We start from the raw sequence: 12,541 nt of genomic DNA on the forward strand, positions 1-12,541 counted from the left end.
CAGTAATGAGAGGAAAAAAAAAAAAGTCATAACGTCAATGCATATGAACTGAAGACTGCCTTGTATCTACAGTGACTCAGACCCGCTTGCAGGTGCTTACCTCTGCATCATCGCATCCCACAAAACACACGCATGAGTCACACCGGCTAACCAACTCCTTCATTAGCATCCCAATGAACAAATGTTGACCTGTCGTCATAAATACTAAGAAAGAATATTTTAGCTATAAACAGCTAAAAGCGAATGTTCACGAGTCAACACCGTGGTTCATGTCTTCAAATTGCACAATGAGTAAATAATGAATATGCGCAGTGGAATCTCCGAGGTCGAATGCCTCTGAGATCATACAATTTGGAATAAAACCCAAATATGGCAGAAAATATGCCTCTAAAGTGGCACGCGAATCCAGACTCAGCACATCTCATGAGACTTCAGCTCAGTACTCACAGGAAACTACAAAATCCACGCCGCAATAAAAGCATCATTCTGAAAGAGACATGCTAAGAAACAACTGAGGAGACTGAGGGCAGCAAAAAAAAAAATGGTATAATTTATTTCCTTGATTTTTTTGCTGGGATGCCACAAGAAAAATATGATGATGACCACTGAACCACTGATAGCTTCTCACCCTATCTCTAAGGAAGAGCCCGGACACCCTGCGGAGGAAACTCATTTCGGCCGCTTGTATCCGGGATCTTGTTCTTTCGGTCACGACCCACAGCTCGTGACCATAGGCGAGGGTAGGAACGTAGATCGACCTGTAAATCGAGAGCGTCGCCTTTCGGCTTAGCTCCTTCTTTACCACAACGGACCGATACAAAGTCCGCATCACTGCAGACGCTGCACCGATCCGCCTGTTGATCTCCCGTTCCATTCTTCCCTCACTCGTGAACACGCCACCCTTTTCTGACTGAGGACCACGGTCTCAGATTTGGAGGTGCTGATTCTCATCCCAGCCGCTTAACACTGGGCTGCGAATCGCTCCAGTGAGAGTTGCAGATCACAGCTAGAACCCAACAGAACCACATCATCTGCAAAAAGCAGAGATGCAATTCTGAGGCCACCAAACCCGGACCCCCTCTATACCGCGGCTGCGCCTTGAAATTCTGTCCATAAAGGTTATGAACACAATTGGTGACAAAGGGCAGCCTTGGCGAAGTCCAACCCTCACCGGAAACGAGTCCGACTTACTGCCGGATATGCGGACCAAACTCTGACTCCTATCATACAGGGATCGAACAGGGGGTTTGGTACCCCATACTCCCGAAGCACCCCCCACAGGACTCCACGAGGGACACGGTCGAACGCCTTCTCCAAGTCCACAAAACACATGTAGACTGGTTGGGCGAACTCCCATGCACCCTCGAGGACCATGCCGAGGGTGTAGCGCTGGTCCACTGTTCCACGGCCAGGAAGAAAACCACACTGCTCCTGCTGATTCTGCGATTCGACTTCCAGACGGACCCTCCTCTCCAGCACCCCTGAATAGGAGTGTAATCTCCCAGTAGTTGCAACACACCCTCCGGTCCCTCCTTCTTAAAAAGGGTTCAGGGATTGCCGCAACAACAGGCACCGGCCACCTTACGGCCACAGCTCTGGTCGGCGGCCTCAGCAATGGAGGCGCGGAACATGGTCCACTCAAACTCGATGTCCCCCGCCTCCCCTGGAACATGAGCAAAGTTCTGTCAGAGGTGGGAGTTGAAACTCCTTCTGAAAGGGGATTCTGCCAGACGTCCTCACAATACGTTTGGGCCTGCCACGTCGGACCGCCATCTTCCCCCACCATCGGAGCCAACTCACCACCAGGTGGTGACCAGTTGACAGCTCCGCCCCTCTCTTCACCCGAGTGTCCAAGACATGTGGCTAGTCCGATGTCACGACCACAAAGCCGATCATCGAACTCCTGGTGCCAAGTGCACATGTGGACACCCTTATGCTTGACCATGGTGTTCGTTATGGACAATCTGTGATGAGCACAGAAGTCCAATAACAGAACACCACTCGGGTTCTGATCGGGGGGGCCGTTCCTCCAAATCACGCATTTGCAGGTCTCATTGTCTTTGCCCACGTGAGCATTGAAGTCCCCCAGCAGAACAATGGAGTCCCCAGCGGGAGCGCTCTCCAGCACCCCCTCTAAGGACTCCAAAAAGGGTGGGTACTCTGAACTGCTGTTTGGTCCATAGGCACAAACAACAGTCAAGACCCGTCCCCCCCACCCGAAGGCGGAGGGAGGCCACCCTCTCGTCCACTGGGGTGAAGCCCAACGTACAGGTGCCGAGCCGGGGGGCAATAAGTATACCCACACCTGCTCGGCGCCTCTCACCGTGGGCAACTACAGAGCGGAAGAGAGTCCAACCCCTCTCGAGAGGACTGGTACCAGAGCCCAAGCTGTGTGTGGAGACGGGTCCGACTATATCGAGTCGGAACTTCTCGACCTCACACACCAGTTCAGGCTCCTTACCTGCCAGAGAGGTGACATTGCACGTCCCTAGAGCCAGCTTCTATAGCCGGGGATTGGATCGCCATGGTCCCCGCCTTTGGCCACCGCCCAGCTCGCACTGCACTTGACCCCTGCACTTGGCCACCCGGCGCTCGCCTTCCAGCCCCACCTTCAGGCCTGGCTCCAGAGGGGGCCCCCAGTGACCCGCGTCCGGCAAGAGAAACCTAGATCCATTTGTTTCTTTCTTCATAGGGTTTTTTGGAGCTGTGCTTTGTCTGGTTCCTCACCTAGGACCTGTTTGCCAAGGGTGACCCTACCAGGGGCGCGAAGCCCCAGAAAACCTAGCTCCTAGGATCATTGGGACACACAAACCCCTCCACAACGATAAGGTGACGGCTTCCAGGAGGGGCAGTTCTGACGTTCCAGGTTCAAATCACTCTTTCAGCCTTCCTGGGTGGAATTTGGATGTTCTCATAGTGGTTGCGAGTCGGGCTGTCACTCTTAAATCTTTCAGAATTAATACTGCTATTGATTATTAGTTGAATAATCTAATAATAATTGCCCCCCCCCCCAACACACACTCTATTATTATCCATCCATCCATTTTTATTATTATTTTTAACTACTATTTACATGTATTTTATTCTCATTTTTGAGGGATGAGCCTTAAACTGCAAATGTTGATACTGAGTGTGTGGTATAACTTTGGTGAACAGAATTTGAGACAGCTAAATGCTAAACAGTTAGCAATCGTGATTAGTATTAGCGCTAGCAATTACTATTTTAGGTTAAAAAAATTAATAATAATTTAAAAAAAAAACGAACTACCATTCAACTCACTAATAAATCATGTTATATGTAAATTACACATCTAACACTGTCTTATACTGAAAGAATCATTTACAGATGCTCCTCTGTCGTTTTTGGCAAAGTTTCTCAGCATCCCAACACTGCGTCTGCAATAAATGTCCGTGTCAAACATTGGTTCTGGCGCCGCAAACATTTTTTTTATCCCGGCGGAGCTTCGAAACAGAAATTTTGCATCAACCTATTTTCGAAGTCGACTTAGCCGAGTTATTCCAATTTATAATTTTTTTTTAAAAATAAAAAAAAAAGAAATTGGACAAAATGTTATTACCGGTTCTTAATCCTTCATGTTATTGAACACCACTTCCCTTCACTAATCGCAGCTGTGATACACACACGTCCATGGTCATTGGTGTCAATCGGCGCGCTACCCGGGTTCAGTGATGTTACACTTGTAACCTCAAATCATGGATAAACACCTTTATTTTGAAACGTCTCTTGGTTGGTTCTTTGTCATGCACCTGTGTGGGTGAAAAACAAGATGGGGGACATCTTGCCACCCCCACTCATTATTTTTCTCTCTCTGTTTTTCCTCCATCCTCCCCCACCTCCTCCCAAACAAAGCTACTTTCAGTCCATCATGTGACTTCCTTCCTGTTGTTTTGACCCAGGGGTTATACAGCCTCAGGGTCATTGGACAACCCCCCTCCTAAAAACACACACACACACATGCTTATTAAACACGATCTGAAATCAGCTGCGTTTCCCTCTCGAACACAGCACGAATACTAACCCCTCATTGCGGCGGCGGTTTTCGCGAGACAAAAGGACGAGAGGAGGAGGAGTCACTGTTGAATGTGATTGAACTTTAGAGGAACTCAATGACCACCCTTAACTCCTCTTTATGGCGCTCTCTGGCTGACCTTTCCGTCTGTGAGGAATGGCAGACGGCGGCCTGGTGGGGGCGGAGGCGAGAGGGCGCCGCGACGCAGGTTGGTGTGGTCCAAATGGTGCAAGTGTCACACTCTTTCCTCACACCGGATTATTGGTCTGGATTTGGCCGTAATGATAAAACGACACACTGCAAACCATCGTGGTTTTATTAGGCCTACTTTACAAATAATACTAATTCTTGGCATTCGAAGTTGGTCCAAAAATGAACAAAAATATTATGCTAACATATACAGTACATGTAAATTGGTGTGGAGGATAATTCCCCTTTTCCGCTTTTGCTTTGGCAGTTGCAGGAAACTGCAAAAAACTTGCCGCATTGAATGCGAACACAAAAAGCAACAACAAATCGAAGGGAGGCAAATTTGATCTGAGAGGGCCGCCAGATAATCAGCAAAGTGGAGACTGTGGAATATAACGCCAGCGTCCAGAGCTAAAGGCACCCTGACAGAGTTAACTCATTTTAGTGTGTGTGTTTATTTTGGTCATTTCAGATTTTATTTGTAACTGGCTCACAGTATCAGTTGATTTTTAGCTACGCTTGAATATTTTTGGTGCCTACTCGCTAATGCAATAGTCTTAGTGGGCGGAACTAATATTAGCCGCTATAGTGTTCTGCACGGGATTAGTTAAAGAACGCACTTGATAAAATGAGTGAGGAAACGCTGGTGTTCAGCAGTTGTCTAAAAGTTACACGTTTGTTAATAAAAAGCAACAGGAAACAGCAGGATTCGTCTTAGCCCCTCTGATTACAAGCCGTCTACGAGGTATGTTTGTTACCGTCGTATTAATGTGGTAGCACAAATGCGAGTTAGCTGCTATTTGTATAGCTACAGAGACGACGACATTGTACGGCACGCATTCTATTTGTTTTACTTTCTTTCGTATTTCTTGTAACGCAGTTCTCACGGGTTATCGACGACTAGCGCTGCTGGAATAAAGCCACGTTTTTCACCGGAGAGCTCGAGCTTTGCGTCGCTGTTCGAGGGAGCGACACAAAAGACAACATTGTTTTGGATTTGACAGTTAAAGCTAACAAGTTTACGTTACGTTCGCTCTAGAAGTTGAGGTCAGTGTTATCAAAACAATAAAAGGTCAACAAAGCACAAATGATCAAAGCGTAGTGATTTCACTGCAGACATTGAAGTTTATTCACTGCACTGTCCCGACACACAACAGAGTGGATCCGGTGTGTTGCCACGGTCACGGATAAGGCCGTGCGTTATCGCGTCCTCTAGATCCAGAAAGCACATGACCTCTATTTGCTAAATGTGAGTGTTTTTTTGAGAAAAAAAATCTATTTGAGTTCAACTTTCTGCGATTGAAAATGACCCCTCCCCTAAAAAAAAAAACAAAAACAAAAAAAAACTCGGTTTTATCAGTGAGAAAGCGTCCCCTCAACAATGGAGGAATGCTATTTGCTCTTGGGAAAGAACACTTCGTCTCCAAATGTAATCTCTGTGTACGCACATGGCATACGGGAGCTTAACCGCGAGGAAGGGGGGTGTTTCCGTCGTGTTTGACGGCTGAGGGGAACACTCGGTGCCGGGATAATTTAACCAGCCCTCGGCTACAAAACGTTCTGTTCCCAATTTTGGGAGCATCTGACCAAACCGATTTCCCCCACACTCCTTGCTTGGAGCCCGGCGTGCATCTCAGCACCGTGTCCTGGCGGAGCAGCCTGACCTGCCGGCGCCATGTCAGCTATTTGTGCAAAACAAAGCGTTGTGTTACTACACATGGGAGACACACACATCCAAAGAGTGCATGTTAAAGGTAGAGTATGCACTTTTCAAACTGATGGCAAGACTTGAATGTAACTTCACATCTTCGCGTCGCTGCTCAAAGACGCTAAGGGTGCTACGTTGCTAGCATGATTTATTCATGATGGAGTATTGCCAAAGACAAAATGCTACCGGTTTGATGATGTATGTGTATATATATATATATATATATATATATTAGCATGTACACTCAATAAAAAATATAAGAGATGCGATCAACCAACCTGACGAGAACAGTGAGAACTGACCCCCCCCCCCCCCCCCCCCCCGCCTCCACAATTCACTGGCAATTGCCACCTCAAAAACCAAAGTAATCGTATGTAGCCCCTCGCACACTGCCTGCCGCCCAATTCTGGCTTCACAGTATAATGGTGGCCTTTTTCCATCTGTGCCCTTCAGACAGAACTGGTTGAGGTGGGACAGACATTACTGTGTTCATCGCATGCGCATTCAAACAGCTGTTGCGGGTTCACACGTTCACATAACCCGATGCGCGGCAACGTCAGTGCCAGCTACTGGGACAGACTGATTTGAGTTCTACCAAGAATGAATCCAACCTGCAGCCTTTTGCAGTGAGGAGGCTGTGGGTAGGTTTGCACAGATTGAATGTTTTCCTCTCTCTTTGAATTGTTATTGCTCAATGAGGCCCATTTACGCAATGGAAAGCCCCATACTCTCAGTGGCCTGCCCGCCCTTTAAATCTCTGATAATCTGTCATATGAGAATAAAGGTAAAGTCATATTTATTGCGTGTCTCTGTATAAATCCACCCATCAGATGTGTGAGTGGAAGACAAGCGAGCAAGCTTCCACAAATAGGGCCCAGATGCGTTTCCATGCAAATACAGCGAACGTCGGAACGCTTTAAGGAATATGGCGCACGTCCAGGGGAGCTGTCGACGCCGCGCTCGAAGGCACATGGGCCCGATGTTGTCCCACTAAGGCGATGGAGGGGTCATCGGAGTATTTGAGGTCATCGCTATGCCCTTTGTCTATTATTCTGTATGCAGGACATTTTATTAGGTACGTTCATCCATTTTCTATAGCGCTTGTCGTCATTAGCATCGCGGGGGAGCTGGAGCCTCTCCCAGCTGACTTTTGCCCGAGAAATAGGACACGCCCGAGACTGGTTCACATTCACACCTGTGGGCAGAGTCTTCAGTGAACCTAAAAAAGCCACGTAAGCACGGGGGGGGGAAACATGTAAACTCCAAACAGGAAGGTCGGCGCCTCTCGACCGTGAAGCAGACGCGCTAACCGCAAGGTCACCTGATGGCTTTCATTACGTACAGCCACAATGTAATTCTGCTTTTAAAAATACATTTCGGAGCTCGAGGGAGCAGTCGTCATGGAAACGTTATTATTGGAAGCTTATCTACTTTTGGTACACGAACAGTACATCAGGTAACATCACTATCTAATGCGACTATTTGAGTTTGTAACATAAAGACATTGCCATTCTCCTGCCGAATAACCAATTAAACCTGTTTTTATTAGCTACTATTTATATCGAGTATCCTCAGCGATCGCCAGAAAGCTCCCAAACCTACTTTCACAAGTATTGAGCAAGATTTCTACATATAATTGAACACAATTTGATTTTTAACTAGGTATTTCCATAGAATCTAACAGAAATAATCTACAGGTCTACACGAGCAAAACAAAGTTAACTTTGACAACAAGTGATGACGCACATGGTGGCATAATATTGCTATGCATAAATTACCAAAAAAAAATTATAAATATTTACAGGTGGTCCTCAGTTTATGACGCAATTCCGTTCCTAACCCGAATTCGTATGCAAACCGCAATGTGATACTAACCCATACAAACGCAAAGTAAAGTCATAATGACAGTTAAAACGCGTGTAGAAAACAAGCGATTGAAAAACGGAAAGTAGGACGTTAACTGAGCGTTATTTTTTGTTCCTAGTGACGACAAACTAGTGCATTGCGCGCTGTTCATAACCTCGAAATGCCGTATGTCGGTAATCGAGGGCCCCCTGTATTATTATTTCTTGATTCAGATGTCAAATTACAGTGATTTGCATTCCTAAATATATTAAAAAAAAACATATTTGGATTTATTTGTTTGAACGTGAACATTTTTGATTTTCATTCCTTTTCAAAATTCATTGAGATTTCAATGAAAGAGAATGAGTCCACAAGAAACCACGCCATGACGTAAACATTTATTTGTCAAGCACTTTATGTTCTTCTTCCTCTTCTGTTAGCACCCCTTGTTGAGACTTCTCGTTCTTTTGGAACAAGTGTTGTGAAAAAGCCCCCCCAAAAAGCAAAAACCAGCAAAATTGACTTTTCTTGCTGAACTGAGCTATTGTGAGTTTAACTATTTTTGCCTGAACCCAAAAGTTTTAACCCTATCGGCCATCTTTGTGGAGTTTGTTATGGCAAGAAAAAACATATCTAAAATGTGTGTTAGGAGATATTTAGTACAGTATATGGATGCTGGGGAAATTAATTTGTGTGTGTTTTACTAGTACAGTTCTCCCTTCGATCCCTGCTATCCTTCATCGTGCACGTTCTACTGGATTATCATCCCCAATGAAATTCCAATGCACACATGTACTCCTCCTGCTCCAGAGGGATTTAAAGGTCAGAAAGCAGCAAAGAGTTCAGTCTAGTAGCAGCATTCACCAGTGCAGAGCTGCAAATGACATTGTGTATACCTCGCAAACAGGCCATTATGAGAATGTAATTAGTCAGCGGCCGGCTGATGAGATGGTTAACCAATGCTTGATTAAAAGATGGGGGGGGATGCACATTAAGACAAGATGGAGGGGGGAAAACTCAACCGTGGAGGAATGAAAGAGACCACGGTTGGGTGTGGTCCTCATTAGAAGACGACAGCGTACAAATGGTCCAAGCGTTTGTTTTTTTTTGTTGATGTTTAATTCAAGTGGTGCAGCCTCTCCCAAGCATTTTGTTTTTGTACAAAAAAAGGTACTATCATTAGAGGAAAACCCGGCTATAATTAGTTTAAAAAAAAAACAAAAACAACTTTATGGGTACAAAAAGTAAAATTAGTAGGAAACCATTTTACAAAGAATCATTAAAATGACTAAATGAAGCCCTGAAACTTAAAAATGCTTTTTTTCTTATTGTGTTTTTAATTAAATGTGTTGTAAAATATAAATGTGTTGTAAAATATAAATAGAAAATAAAATCTAATGTAAATTAATAAACTGGTTTTATAACGTGTGATTAGGCCATACAGACAGACATACACTCACACACGTGCACAAACGCACACACAAACTGTAGTTCACCCTTTGTTGATGTGTGCCTTTAAGAGGTGTGGCCTAATAATAAACCAGTAGGAAAATTACTTTTTTTTTTTTTTAAATAGAAAAATTTGGTCCCCACACCCCCAAATCAGGAGAAGATTAGACTTTTTTTTGTTTGTTTGTTTTTAGGTCCAACAAGTAATGTGTTAAATTGGCAGATCAATGCCATATTTTCAGGTACAAAAGTAAGACACTAAAGAAAACAGAATTTTTGTTTCGGTATGAAATTAAGGTACTAAGTTTAAGTACAAAAATTAAGACTTCTACTAAAGATATGTGTAAAAACTGGCTTTTTAAGGGACACAAGGTGAGGCACTCAAAATTTGTGACAAACTGACTTACTTTCAGGTACACAAATATGCAGTACAATTTGTAGAAAACTGATTGTGTTCTGACTGGGGTATTAAATTAGTACAGCACTGTTGTACGCGTTTCCATATGTCCCTTTTCTAGCGCAGGTACACGCGGATTTTAGTGCTGCTACCTCAGTAGAAATGTTTCAATCTCGACTTAAGACTTATTTTACAGTTTACTGCCGCTTCTCCTCTCTGGATGGCGATGACCGAATCTGAGGCTGTTGCTGTATGGATTTTGTACTGACCAACTGGGACAAGATCTGAGGTGGACCTAGTGGCACAAATCGGCAAGCGCAAAGTGTGTGACCATACAGGGCGGCACAAAAAAAACCCAAGTTGAGACAAACCAATGTCAACACAAGGGCAACACCCACAAGAAAAATCTGGCGTTTCCGTCATCTTTCCAATAGGTTTTTCTGCATTGACGACCTCCATCTCACTGCAATCGATGGGAGCGTGTACAAGCTACATAGCTGTAATTTTTCTCCTAGCCTGCTTGTATAGCGCAGCCTGGCCATACAATATGCCGTCCTGTGGGAGTGGCACGGCTTGTTCATGTAAACATGACGTATAGTGTACCAAGGAGCGGTCCGAAGAAAGACGGCCCAAGGGAGAGAAGCGGCATTGTGGTTGCCTCTGACCCTGATGAGGCCTCACGTTGCCACGGTAACCATAGAGAGAATATTGACACAATTTCGAACGTGGGGACTGGAAAAAAAAAATGCATACAATGTGCTACAAAAACGTTTTTTTTTTTTCAAGTAACTTTTGCAGCTACAAAAAGTGAGGTACTAAAATAATTGAAAAAGTGACTTTTTTTCAGTTAAGGGAATAAGGTACTAAAATGAGGTGCAAAAAGTAAGTCAGTAAAATCCATCCATTTTATGAGCCGCTTCTCCTCACAAGGGTCGCGGGGGTGCTGGAGCCTATCCCAGCAGTCATCGGGCAGGAGGCGGGGTACACCCTGAACTGGTTGCCAGCCAATCGCAGGGCACATAGGAACAAACAACCATTCACACTCACAGTCATGCCTACGGGCAATTTAGAGTCTCCAATTCATGCATGTTTTTGGGATGTGGGAGGAAACCGGAGTGCCCGGAGAAAACCCACGCAGGGACGGGGAGAACATGCAAACTCCACACAGGCGGGGCCGGGGATTGAACCCGGGTCCTCAGAACTGTGAGGCTGATGCTCTAACCAGTCGTCCACCGTGCCGCCTAAGTCAGTAAAATGAGTAGAAAATTGCCTTTTATGCACACCTGTGTTGAATTTGTAGGAAGAAAATTGACTTCTAGGTACAAAAGGCATGGTACTAAAAATGAGTGCAAAGTGTACTATTTTTTCAGGTACATCAAGTAAGGTAATAAAATAATTAAAAAGTGACTTGTTTTTTTTAGCTACAAAATAAGGTGCTAAAAGGGTACAAAAAGACAGTAAAATTATACATTAATCACATCATTTCAGGGGGTCCGTCTTGCCTAAGTTCATTGCAATATTGCTATTTGTCCGCACGCGTATGTGGAAAAAAAAATGCATGAGCCACGTTCTATTTTTCCTTATCATCATAATACAATTATGTTGTCAGTATCATACAGCGCATTGAAGACACAGTTACACCTCATTAGCGTTCGCTCGAGTGCCATTGAGCACGTTAGTAGAAAAGTCAGCTCACGTGACCTCGTCAGCAGTATATGGCCTCGTTAATTGCCATGCTAATTAGTTTCACCATCAAAGCAAGCATGGATTTGCTGACTGCTGGCTAAGTGGCGAAAGGAACCGAAGGGGGGAATTATAATGACGGGGGGGGGGTAGGCGGTCATCTGGATGCGACCGGGGCGGAGCAGACAGAATTCATCTTCTGTTACTAATCTGCTGCCAGTGATTTTTCATTTGTCGTTTCATGTTTGGAGGCGCACCAACGCGGGACCGCTGACGGAGGGCCTTAGAGCTCGCCGCCACGCTGATGGAGGCCATATGCAACGCTGACAGTGCACAAACTGCGTCACTCCCGCTCATAGTACAGCTACAGTGGAATGTTTATATTATACCCAAACCCAGCCCATTAATTCTGACCTATTGTTTTAGTAGCGCTTTATGTTCCAGATGTTTGTCTCTCCAGTGTCGTGCTCAGTCGAGTCCCATCTCGCATTGGCTCGCGTCTAATCGCATGTGTCAAAGTCTGATCCCGTGCGATGGATGCGTCTGGAGAGAGGGACCTTACAGTCGTTAATTGAAAATTGAGACAGTGTCTAGATGACGCTATTGATTTTACGGCGTGGGGCTGCGGTGAGAAATGAGGGTGAAAGAGGAATAACAGTGGGGGATCGTCGAATAGCAGCAAAATAGGTATCGGGGGAGGGAGGGGGGGGGGGGGGGTTAGCGGCGTCATAAATGCGTTTGTAAATGCTTCCGATGGAGAACTGTCGGGGCCCGGTGAAGGTTGAGCAAGACCATCGAGAGGCCTTTCTTCGCCGATCGATCAGATCGCAGCGTGCCGCTCACCTGGCTGTTTAAGAGTCAACATAAACACCCCCCCACCCCCAAGTAATCGATATGTGGACCCCTCGCCGTGTTCCGTGGCCTGGCGAATATCTGAGCACACACCTGCGCTTCTCGGCACACCACGAGACAACCTATAGACACAAAACCAACACAAGTGTGAATGATATTTGTCTCTGGTGGCTTTGAAAGCAGCCAGCAAGGACCGAATCAATACAGAGGACACAACATTGGGAATACGTACGTAATTCAATGACAGAACTATCTGCCTTTACAAAGAAAATTTTAACCTTGCCTTAAAACCTTAACTTGAAACCCTAATCCTGGCTTGAAACGATTTTGAAATTTGAACCTTCTCTTGAAATATAATTTGAAACCCTCACCCTGGCTTCAAATCCT

The sequence above is a fragment of the Phycodurus eques genome, chromosome 12 (assembly GCF_024500275.1).
Source record: "Phycodurus eques isolate BA_2022a chromosome 12, UOR_Pequ_1.1, whole genome shotgun sequence".
NCBI lineage: Eukaryota > Metazoa > Chordata > Actinopteri > Syngnathiformes > Syngnathidae > Phycodurus > Phycodurus eques.